Here is a 12,932-nt window from a genome sequence, read left to right on the forward strand (position 1 = left end):
CTCCTTTGGGTAGACTGTAGAAGGCCACAAAGGGCAAAAGGGAGAGATAAGCCAAAAAAAATGAAGGAATAGATAAGAGGAAACAGTGATTTGGTCAGTGAGTACCTTTTTAGGTGTGTTCATGCCAATTGGGCATCTTTGCAGGCACAGAAGTAGCTAAACAACTATGTGCAATTTACAGTCTGCAAATTTCTAATTTACGTCCTCATTTATATGTGTATTCTGTGAATGCACAAATGTCTGTAAATACGCACACTCACACAATTGCTAATCTGTCCCACATTATATATTTTATATGCTATATTCCAACCATATATTTCAGGGTCTGTACTAGAGATTTCCTTATGTGACCAAGCTGTCATTCTCAAGATTTATGTCAAAATGCTGAGTAATGGCCTACTAGAACTTCACCTGGAATAGAAGATATGAATAAATATTTGCCAACCAAGAGTTATTGCGTTTACTGAAAATAAAAATTTCTGCTTTTTTTTCCTATTGCTATTTATAGCTAAAAAGTAAAGAATAAAAACTGTACTAAAGTTATGACGTAAATGAGTTTTTAACATCCTGCTGTTTGCAGATGAATCTGCTTTTCCTGATAAGCTTCTACCCTAATCCTCTGGTTTTCAGGAAGAGTATGATATTTAAACATACAAAAGCATATTTTTTTTATTTTGTTCCCAAGGACAGAATTATTAGCAATTTTCATTTGTTGGTCATAGGCAGGCATTTGTTAGGTCACACCTTGAATATTGTGTCTGGTCTTGCTCCCCCCCAGTTCAAAAGGGACACTGAAAAACTAGAGAGGTTTCAGTCACCAAGGTAATAAGAGGGCTGGAGAGCTTGGCATACAACAGAAGTTTGAAAAAATGGGTTTGTAAAGAGAAGGCTTGCAGGAGAGCTAATTGCAGACTTCCAATACCTAAAAGGTAGACCAATACCTACAGAAAAGATGGCAGTATTGAAAATATTGAAGACAGGACTTGACAGGGCCCTGGATAACCTAATCTAAGGCCTTGCTTTCAACAGGAGATTGTAGCAGACGATCTCGAGGTCTCTTTCAACCTAGACGTTTCCATGATTCCCTGATCCTTTGATTCTGTATCTAATTAAGTGTTACCTCATTCCCCTGAATATGAAAATGATTGAAACTTGCTCTTCTTTCGCCAGTAAAACCTGCAAGCCAAAGGTTGCCATATTTTTACTGGCTTCTTCTGCCTATGTCTTTGATCTGCAACTGGAACCACGCACTCACAGTATCAAAGGGGCAGCTGCAGTGTCCTGCAAGGAATTGACCCAGGAGCTGAGGGAAGGGATGCACCAACGGATGCACCAGTGAAAACAGACATGTCAAATAATCAAATGTCTGCACCACAATGATGGAAGRAAAGAAAGGATGGGAAAATGCAATTTCCGGGTATTTTCATAAAGCCAATGTTTACCTCAACCTGTTTATACCCTGAAGCAAATGAAATGGAATGAAAAGATATGCTTATGCACTTAAAAAGAAGGGAAGGAGGAGGGAAATGACAGAGCAAAGGAGAGGGATCAAGGATTAAGATGTGTGTGTGGACCTGAAATCCTATTGCTGTTTTCATGCTGATCACCACACACCTGTGCTGCTTCTTAAACCCAAGCACGTTGCAGGGTAGCCACAGCTATTAATGTTCAAACCAGCATCTAAGAACACTAGGTCTTCATCTGGTAAAAATTTATATATAAAGGAATATCTATCCACTGTGTATTTAGCTTATTGTATGTATTTCATCCCAATTAGTTATTTTCTGTTGTTGATATACTTCATTTCTTCCATTAGTAAAATGTCTAAGATTAAGTGTGCAAAAAATTGCAAGAATGCAATGTGTGAATTCTGCCTGAGTGCTGTGTTTTGTTTAAAAGGGGGGACATCAGGACTCTTCTCATACTCTAATTCAATATTTTTTCTGTGGTTCCAAATGTTGCTCATTACAATGAACCAAAGGAGGGAAAAGATCTTATAATGAGTAAAATTTGGGGACTCGACAGTTGGTCATTATTAAAACCTGGGTTCAATCCATCTTCAATCATCATCTGATTTGTGCATTTTAGCAAAATGTGAATAATCATTGCTAGACACAAAATTTACCATGACACACTAGTAATAAGGACAGTGCTGTAGTGGACTTTGAAATGGCTTTTCCAAACAACTTAAATATTCAAGAATCAAGGCATTTATACTACAAGGTGTAGATTAAAACTCTCAAATCTTCCAACACCTTGGCTGACACCTAGGAAAGGAAAAAGAGCATTTCTGCTACAACATAATGGTGACAAACAGACCAGGAAGCAAAATACCTCCGGTGTGGCATGCTTTTGACACCGGATAGTTGATCCACCTGAAAAAATGCTAGTGGGAATGATCTGTGTTACTGGAAAAATACATGTTTACTTTAACAGATTTAGGATTTTAAATCTCCATTTGCAGCAGTAACTTTAGCACATAATAACAGTTGAGAACTGTACCTCTTGGGGGAATTACAGTGTTAGTTAGACAATATCCACTTAATGACAAATTCCTTAGTCCCAAATTCTCTTTTTCTGACCTGTGCAGATTAGGGACTAAGTCCATTACTTTTAGCAAAGTTAAAAAAAAAAACAAAAAAAACTTTTTTTTTTTTTTTTTGCTTTAAGAAGAAAAGCAATAAAATTGCAGCATATAAGCCAATATTGTTTTCTTCTTGGAATAAGAGGAGTAGGGTTACGTTCTGGAACACAATGGTCTCTAAAATATTAATGCATGCCTATTTTCTGACAAGCACTGCTAACATGAACAAATATCATTCCAGCTAGGAACAAAGACAATCTTTGCAAATAGCCTTCACATCTGGACATTTATATTTTAGCACAGAGGTAATTTCATATGAAAAACCTACAGCAGCAAAAACAGATGAGCCTTTGAGGGTTCTTCTGGAAAATCATAATTTCTATTAATCTTAAATGAAATAGACTTTGATAGTTTAATAGTTATATAGAACTGAGTTAACGAATTTCACAGCTTATTTATACTTCTTAACTCAATTCCCTTATTGGTTAATAAATCCAAATAAAATACATATATTTTAAAATTAATTTAGTGGGAAGGGAAGTTTCCAACCTATGATCTACAGGGTTCATGGATTTCTATGAAGCCCCCAAAAGGTGACTAAGAAAGCAATTTCAGACATGTAAGTTTTAATGCAGTTGTGCTAGAAGTCCTGAATTTCGAAAGTCCACTTTTCTATTGAAAACTTAGTATTGATCCACAAAAAAGCCATAAACTATTGGCTCAGGTTCTGCTGCAGAAGGTCTGGTTACAGCTTCTTCCTCCATTAGCCTGTAGGACAGCCTTGTTATAAGCTTTAGGAGAGCAAGAGATGAAATGGCCATATTGTGTCACACTTCCATTTAAGAGTAGGAAGTGCCAGCAGAATGCTTGCTCAGGTAATAGCCATGGCTACTCTTACACCTACACTTATGGCTAGGTCTATGTACATTTCCTCTTAGGTCATAAATACAGTACCTGCCAGATTTTGCCTGTTATAAGACAGGTATAAAATTAGGCATTTCCCAATAGCTTGACACACAGATCACACCTACTGCTGCACTTTGACAGGTAGATCAATTGTTCAGGGTCAAAGGCATGCTGCTTTACAGAAATCCTTCTTTCTGATCTGTTTGCACACCCATTTTGTAGTAGAAATTCTCTCCCCCCCCCCCACTTAGAATACAGACAAAGTGTTGGAATGATCTTGTATGTTTTTGTTTACGGGTTTTTTTGTTTGTTTTTTGGGGTTTTTTTTTTCCTTCTGATGGCTGAATGTAATAATACTTGCAGGGAAAAAATGTGGCTTAAAGATTCTGTTTTGTATGATTCCATGGCAGAGAGTGCAGTTACTAATTTAATTAAAACTCACTCATATATGCTGTCATAACTATAGAGACTTATCCAAAGCTCTAAAAGCTCCGGGGACTGCACAGACTTTTTACAGCCAAGTAAATTTCATTGCCAAGATTCATTGCAAATTAATTCTCTCTTTTTTTTCTTTTGGATTTTTCTCTTTCCAGTCTACCTTTACTCTCACGAGAAAGGGRAAAAAAAAGCAATAAACTTGTTTTGTTGTAAGGAATAGTATTTATTATTATATTCTCTTTTACCTCATCTTCTGCAGTATAGAGACACAGAGAAGTAACAGATGGAGGAAGTCACTTTAATATGCAATGATGTGAGTCATTGCTCTGTAAATAACATTTTATTTTATTTTATAAAGCTTATCTTAAGAGCTGATCAGATCTTATACTTATCTGTAGCTTCAGAAAAGTGAATAGTGATATATCACAGATACTTACTGGTTTTCTGTTATGCTAAAAACTTTACGTTTACCCCAGTAAGCCCATCAGGTGTCTGAAGAGGCTACTGACATTTTCTCTGAAGTCATTTTTCTAGAAGCCTTGTCATTAAAAATACTGATATTGTGTCAGGACTGTGGTTTGGTAGAAATGTCCCCAAAGATACACCTACTAATATGAAATATTATCAAGTGTTTGACTGCTTTGGGGAGGACAAATTGCATAATCAAAAAATGCATTTTATTGTAATTGTATATTGTATTTGTTTTGCTATGTCCAGAATTCAGCCTCTGGTTGGAAACAGAATGCACACAGGACTTCAGTTACATCAGAAACATTTATTTATTTATTTTTGTCTGCCTATGGAATTTATCAAGAAAATTATGGGTTCAACAATCCTACTTTTTTTTTTTTGTATGTTATAGAGGATTAAATCCTAAATTTTAGAATTATTTTCATTATACACTTGGGGGTTTTGTCTATTTTTGTTTTTACCTGACTGCTTCCAAGATTATTTTTAGTGATTTTTTTTTTCCTAAAGCAAGGACTAAAAGAAACTTTATGAAGATTTTCATAAAAAATTCAAAAAAAAAAAGTGGGCAATTTTCTTCTTATATTCAAGAAAAGATGAACTTAATATTTTTAATATGACCAGTTTGATTTTTTTTTGTCTATTATCCAAACTAATTTTCTCTTTTCTAGCCACATTCCTAAGTGTTTTTTTAAAGATCTATCATAGTCACCAAATATGTGCTTTGACATATCCATATTCCCTCTTAATTATCTGCTTTTGCTGTCTGCAGATAACTAATTCTGTTTTTCTTGGGCTTTCATAAAAGGCCTTTTAGAAATGGCATTTTGGTGCTAATGAGTCAACAAAGAGAAAAATGTCTGGGGCTCTCAAATGTTATGTTCAAACAAACTAATAGCACTGGAAAAAAACAACTTATCAGATAATTATTAAATGCACAGTAGAGGACAGCTAAAATGATGTTTGTGACTTGTCTTTAAAGCAAGTKTTCCTAGATACATTAGGGAAAAATCTGATCAGCTGTTTCTGATTCTGCACACAAGTTAGAAAGAAAAGCCATTCCTCTGTCTTGCATTTTAGAGACTGTGGATGGTGGGAAAACTGGTTTTATGGTTCCACCTTATACATACAAAGCCACAGCATACAAGAGAAAGATTCTAGAATATAGTGTGGCCTTCTGGTACAGAGTGCAGGAGTGCCAATCGCAGATTGTTTAAAAAAATAAATAAAATAAAACCAATCCTTTTTGTCCTCAGTTCTGCCGTCTTCCCTCATCTCCCAGAGAAAACCCACAACATTTGAAAATAATACTGTTTTATTTATTTTTTTAATTGGCTTACTCATTGAACCCTTAGGGCTTATTTCTTCCAACTTCCCATCAAGAGCTCTAGAAACTTGCTGGCATTTTCTTCTTTTAAAATAGAAGATCATTTAGCTCCAGTAATTGCAGTTTTGGGAAGTCCTGGGCACCAGCACAGTCTCAGCAATGGAGGGTAGCAGGGCAAAGGTTCCCCTCATGCAGGGAGGCAAGGACTTTCTGCTTGTCCTCACTCCACCGCTCAAGTAGACAGCCAGCTCCGCTTTCCACTGACTGATAGGGAAAAGAGGCCGCACATGCTTGTTCCAGCTTGCTTCTAGGGGCCTCCAAATTCAGGGGGATATAAGGATTACAATGGAGTCAAAATGTTAGGCTGGATCTAAGGGTCCAGGAGCAGAATGAACCCCAGGACCTTGCCTACAGTGCAGGCACCACCCTGCCTCATTGCTTCCTTCTGCACAGTGAAGAGCTGGTTTGGAAATGTGATCTTCTTCATGTATCATTAGGGTGCAATCATATCACTGGTGATGATATCCCACTGTTCTACTAATCTGATTTCCTTAGCAGAGAAATGGATGCTGGAAGTGTTTTGTGTTTTTTGTTTTTTCCTTCTTCTTCTTCACTTTTCTCACAAACGCAAAATAATAATAATAATAATAATAATAGCACTTTGTTTCCAAAGAGCTTTCACAAATAACATTGTATATAGACAGCTCTGTAAAAATGTATTTGCTTCTAGACTGGAAGGCAGCAACCTAGCAGTAAACAGAAAAGATCAGTATAGAGAAAGTGCAAATTTTGTCCAAGGAAACTGGGATAAACCGCAGCTTCTATGAAAAGTGTAATGACATTTGTTTGTCCCAGTAAAAAGGTTTCACCTTAAAAACACTCTGGAAATTCAATATATATCTCGAGAAGACCGGAAGAGCAGGTGGAATTTACAGGGATGTGAATGTGGGGTTTCCGAAAGTCTGGGCCAACTCAACAGAACCTGCATCTAGGTCTTTAAACCATGCCCTGTGGTCTGGGGTTGCTCTTGCATGGCCCTTTAAAAGATTGCCTTTGATTTGCACTGAAGACAATGGGTTTTCAGAGAACTGAGCAGTTCACAGTCAACTCGTTGAAGGGCTGGACCTTTAACAAACCAAAAACTGGACCAAATAGGACAGCAGTGTACCCACATGAGTTAAGGATCTGGCTTGGTGCCAGCAACTGGTGGCTCTCACTGCTCCCTTGCTGAGCCTTGCTCCAGGAGGTCTTGAGTGATGGAGAYAGTACTGAGGGGTCTCTGGGGTAAAGGGAGTGAGATAATCCCCTTGGGAAGTAGTGGTGAGTAGGTAGCTCAATAACCCCACTGTAAGTAAGTATGACATGACATGTAAGATATGACAATATCTTAGTAAAACAGAGCTGGAAAGGTTGCCTGGGTTACCAAGGGCAATTTGCTGCTGCCACTGGAAACCATAATGTTTAATTCCTTTGATAGCCCTGGTAAAGTCTATCTTAAAATGAATTAAGTTTTCTTTGTTTGCTTGTTTGTTTTTTTAAATTTATTTTTATTTTTTTATTCTCAGTAATCCTGCTTCAGAAACCTGCTGTTCTCAATAGAAACCCTCTTTCTAGTTTCCATCCTAAATTTCTTCAGTTTATACCTTGTGATAATATTGTCCTTGATCCTAAGTAGCCCTCTGACACTTATGAACATCAATTAAAAAAGGAATCATCAAAAAAAGCTCTCAGGAAAGGTCTTGTACAATTTACCTCTGAGGAACTTTCCCTGGTTTTATGTCATTTTCCACTATTTCCATCTCCTCATCTATTGTTTTCTTCAGAATTTGTTTTAAAGCCTTGCTTATTATTGAATGTGGGATAAAAATGGTGTAGTCCCTTTTTCCCCAATGCTAGATTTAAGTACAAAATTTTCTGTTATCAACCCTCAAATTGATACTTAAACAAACACAAAAACAAAAAGGCCTTATTCCTTGACATGTGATTGCATACGTCAGTTTTTCCTCAGTTCAGAAGTGGACATTAATTATTTCCTCCTTAAGCATTCAAAAAGTACACACAAAGTCAAAATTCTCTTTGACTTCTTCTTTTACTTTATATGGCTAATTTCCATATCCAAATTCTTATTACCCAGACTGCCCCTTTTGAAAGAAACCTGAAACAAAGCAGCAAGGACCCACTGCAGAGTAAGCTTCTAATCCAAGTGTTTACAGATTATATGGCATGTATGTATGCACATGCACAGTTTGTATCAAGATGGTATGGAAGTTTGTGTCTTAGTTTAATGTGTTATCTGCAGTGCTATAATTAAGTCTCTGTGTTAGGCTTCTTTTTTCAAAAGCCTCTGTAACAGTGAAAAGAATGACTAATGACCTCTGTTAATACAATATGAGCCAGTATTTTTGGCAAAAGGAGGTGTGTGCTTGAGAGAGTAGACTTCAGCTCTCAGTAGGCTTTGCTTTTATATGGCTAACATATGGAGCACAAAGAGAAGGCCCTGTCCTACCATACACCTTTTCACTCCCCTTTGGGAAAAAGTGAAAAGTTTCAAATCACCAACTTAGCGGCCCGCTCGGTCTTTTTTTAACTTGCTTTTTAAGGGGCCAGGAAATGGAGAAGTTCAAACTCAGCCATTTGGAAAAGCTGATTAATACTTGCACTGATTTAGAAGTGAGGAATAATCTACTCCAGAAAAGAAATGGGGTSAATCTGGAGATTCATACCAGCAAAAAGAAACCAGAGGACAGCTGAATCCTCAACAGCTGTAGTAATATCCCAGGATATTAACAATGGGTGAAACTGAATTTGCTTGAATGTAATTAACTTAATGTGTTGCCATAAATAGGTATAAATGTGAATAATCAACTGTGGTACCACACTCATTTTTCTTACTTAGGGGGGAGGAAAGAAAGTCTCCTGTGTCAGTGGAGAAGATCTGCATGGGACGGTCCCCATTGCCAAACACCATTGGTCAACTGAAAACTGAAGCAACGATACTCATTTATCTGAGAGCAATTCCCAGGTCATCTGTAACCTCCACCACCTCCCCACTGTATACTGTATATATTTTTGCTTTCCTTACTCTTTTTGTATAGCTGAAAAAGCTTTTACTGGTTAAAATATCCTTTGCAAGATCTAATGCCTCCCTGATGTAGTTTTCCTTGCTGATCTCTCCTTTTGCAGTCCTCCTAGACCCCCTATTTATTCCTACTGTCTTTTTGAACCAGTTTTTTATCTAGTCAGGCTAGAATTCCTTTTTTATGCGCCCTTCTGTCTTACTTGGAGTACAATTACCAGATGTTTGGAGGACAACATCAACCATTTCTATTAATTTTTCAAGGTTTGTCCAAATAAATTGAGAACCTTAGCTTCCTACTACCTTGGATGTTTCTCTTTAAGTTAATCTATACATAACCAAATTCAGTTTGCCATAGCATCTTCTTTTTCTTTCCCCAAAATCATATTTGTATTGTACTATCCCCTCTTGTTAGTAACAGAGTGATAATTTGGTGGGCAAATGTGTGGTTCTTATGCCCAGCAGTGTTAAAGTAGAAGTATTCATTCTTCAGTGTTCGATTCATTCCAAGGGAATTTAAAGTTTCCCATGAAGACACAACTGCCAGAGTATTTATTTCAGACACTTTTAGCCATATCCAGGCCTGATTCTCAAGGTCTATAGAAGACAAGCGAGCCACAAATGGTTCTTGAAATCACATGCCTCGCATACAGTCTATCATATTAACAGCCTTCAGGAGTTTATATTCACAGAAATACAGGGTAATATAAAGAAAAGAAAGATGTCAGAACCTTGCAGTTACTGATGTCTTAGATATTTCTGCAAGTAAATGGTCAGAATAACCTTGATCAATACATGGAAGTACTAGGTGGTCTGTGCCATGTGTCAAAGTGACATAATAATTAATAGTCCTAATAAGAATCTAATGTGTTTCTCTACTTGTCTATAAAGCACTGAGACAGAGTACTCAGTCTTTATAATGTTATCAGATTGTTTCATTTCTTTGCAAGAAGTCTGAGTAATTTCACCTCCATCTCTCAGATGGGACAATTGGAAAACAAATGAAAATTTCATAATGTGTATAGGATAACAACAAAATATTGTCTTTATCTGAGAAGTCTGTGTTTCGAAAGGACCAGTGAGCATGAAATTCTTGTACAATAACCTACTGACATGGTAAATTCTTCTTTTGAATGAAGGGAAAGTTCAAATACCTGAAACAATATTCAGTACAACCTTTGTCTTTAGTTTCTCTTTGTAGCAGGAACATGTTCATTTACCTCTTTAAGAAATTATGACTCTTAATATTCTTGCAGAGTGTTGACTCAGAGACTTAACAAGATCTAGGAATGAGGTGAATAGCAGCAACAGTATCTATCCAACAGGTGCTTACTGTCTCTCATAGATTTGCAAAAAAGTACAACTAATGGAACTATTAAGGTTTAGATGCATATTAATAGTAAAATTTCTCACAAACACTCATTTCTCACTCATAAATAGATGTACTCTCCATTTGAGATTCAATGTTCCTTGAGTGTCATTTCCTTTGCCACCCAACATGACAGTACTCATTTTGGTACAATGCATTTTCCTAAAAATTTTTTCATTGCTGCTGATAAGCTTTTTCAGAAGAACAAGATGACTTTGAGCTTTTCAGTTTCCTCGACTTAAAAAAGACTTTTTCATTTTATAATTTGGGCTATATTTTGGAATGGCAATACCCAAGAGGTATAATACTGTACAAATATTTGTGCTTTCTGTACTACTTATAGTTACCCACTTAGACAGTCACTTTCTTACACAGTTCAGGTAAATAGCCAATCACTAACCCTCTAACTTCATCTATGGCAACAAAGTTTTTTTTCCACAGAGGCACSGCCTGCCTTTGTGTTTAGAAACTTGGCCATAAATGTTTAATAGTTAGTAGTAGCTTCCTCAGGGATTTGGACATTATATTAATCTCTTTTGAAAAAAGATGTGTCAGAAATAACCATCTTTTTGTATTTTTTGAAATTATGTAATCATTATGCCTGTCCACCTCTGGCCTTAACAATTGCAAACACATTTAAATCTTCAGAGCTAAAGAATTTTATCATTTCTGGTGCTTCTTTCACATATATCATTTTATCACTGTTGTTTTTTTCTAATAATAAGCATTAATTCAATATGTTGCTTTCAAAATTTAAAGTATATTTTATATTTAATAATCTGGTGTTAGATGGTGACACACTGAGAATCATCTTTTCACTCAGTTCCTCAGTCATATTATACTGGGAAAAAGATGTTATTGGGCATGATTTAGTGCATCTGAATTTGGCCTGCAGAAGTGTGCAGATTTCTCTCTTACATGATGCTCAAAACAGTGAAAAAAAATATTCCTCTGAAGCCAAGCAGACAGGAAATATTACTGCAGAAGAGGGGCCAATACAGTGTTGTTAATCCTCAGGGAAGCATCTGTATAACAAATAGATATGTAATTCTCTCTGACACTCACACACACAAAACAGTCACTTACTTTGAGCTTACATTGTTGAAACCTACTGCTGTATATTGAATAGCTGAGCTACATAATCCCTCAGTAAAATAAATAAATGAATAAATGAACAAATAAAAGCCTTTGGACCATTTGGTTGACTGCCCATGGAGCTGCCACCCTCGGCTAATGAATCCAGATGATTTAATACTTCCAAACAGAAGGGTGAGAAACTGAAACGAAAGAGAAATCGGGCCAAAGCCCAAGTCATCCTGGCAGTGGCATGCTCACTGACTGCTTTTGCCTGGTCAGAAAGTTACCACTCTTGTATGTCACTCTTAAACATTTGAATAGCTGTGTTCAGATATGCCTGTGTTATGAGGGGTTGCTCATTTTATATATATATTGTGTTACAATTTGGAGAAGAGAGAAATGCATGTGACTTTTGTGCTGGCCTAAGTATTACACCATTAGGAGCAATTACTTTGTCATTGTGGTTTAAAAGAACTAGTTTTGTTTCCCATGAAATGTTGGCACAGAGGCCAGTTATTCATTCCTGCCCAAATTAGATCTGTGCATTCCATTTCTACCCAAAATATTTATTTTTTATTGTCTTTCAAGCTGGCCTTACATTCAGCTTCGGTGATGTGTACGCACTATGTATTGAGTTTTGCGGGCTAAAATCCTCCCTTCTGCCAAACTGGGATAAATTTTTGTTTTTAGGAAAGTACACAYGCATGTGAACATGTACATGCTTAAGAGTGTGTATATATATGTCAGTGGAGTATGGATACACTTAGGCTTCCATGATGTTAGAGAAAATGGCAGACTGGTTCTGTTTAGTTATTTTCTCACAGACTCCCATCTTTAAACCTTAGGGACAGAAACATGAATTAAGTTTCAAATTGAAATAGAAGCATTTCACATATGTAATATTATTAGTTAACTGTCACATAAAATGGTCTCAGGTCTTGCTCCAGCAGATTGAGAGTGCTGACTCTCAGGTAAGTACACATGCCTGTCCTGGAGCACAAAACCATTCTGGAAGGAGGTTCTTACTCTAAGATTGTCTGTAAGCAGGGTTGTATTTCTTGGTGTTGGTCAACCCAGTGTGAACAGGCTGCATTAATAAAAAAAACAACTGGGAAGAAAGAAGGGAAAGTGAATGGCTCAGGTATGGAGGAAGAATCAGAAGAAAGTGATTTCTTTTTAAATGAGCTGAGAGCATTATGTGGTGGACTTGTTTGGCTAGCTGTGTGGCCTACTTAAAAAAATCACGTATATATCCAAATATAGCTATTTCTGTAATAACTTATTGCAAGTTAGTAAGTGTAGTTCTCAGAAATTTCTCCCTAATATCTTCCAGTAACTGACAGGAAAGCAAGTTTGTCTAATATATTCATATTTCCTCTTCCCAACATAATGTACTGTATATCAGACTATTATATCGGTATCAATATGCTATAACTGCACAGAACTTTTTTTATTATCATGCATGACTGGCTTAAAATAACTAAAAGGCAATGTTAGCAATTTGGACACACTAACACAAGATAGAAAAGGTAGAGTCATCAGATTCAATTATTACTGCAGAATACACTGATGACCTGTCAGTGTTACAGGGATAATGAAAAATATTGTGTAATTTCCTCACAGTCCTAATTATTTGTTGATTCTTTAAAGAATCAACAATGAGAGTCTTTTTTAGAAATCATCTGCC

Source organism: Apteryx rowi, unplaced genomic scaffold (genome assembly GCF_003343035.1).
Source record: "Apteryx rowi isolate R43461 unplaced genomic scaffold, aptRow1 scaffold_573, whole genome shotgun sequence".
Lineage (NCBI taxonomy): Eukaryota > Metazoa > Chordata > Aves > Apterygiformes > Apterygidae > Apteryx > Apteryx rowi.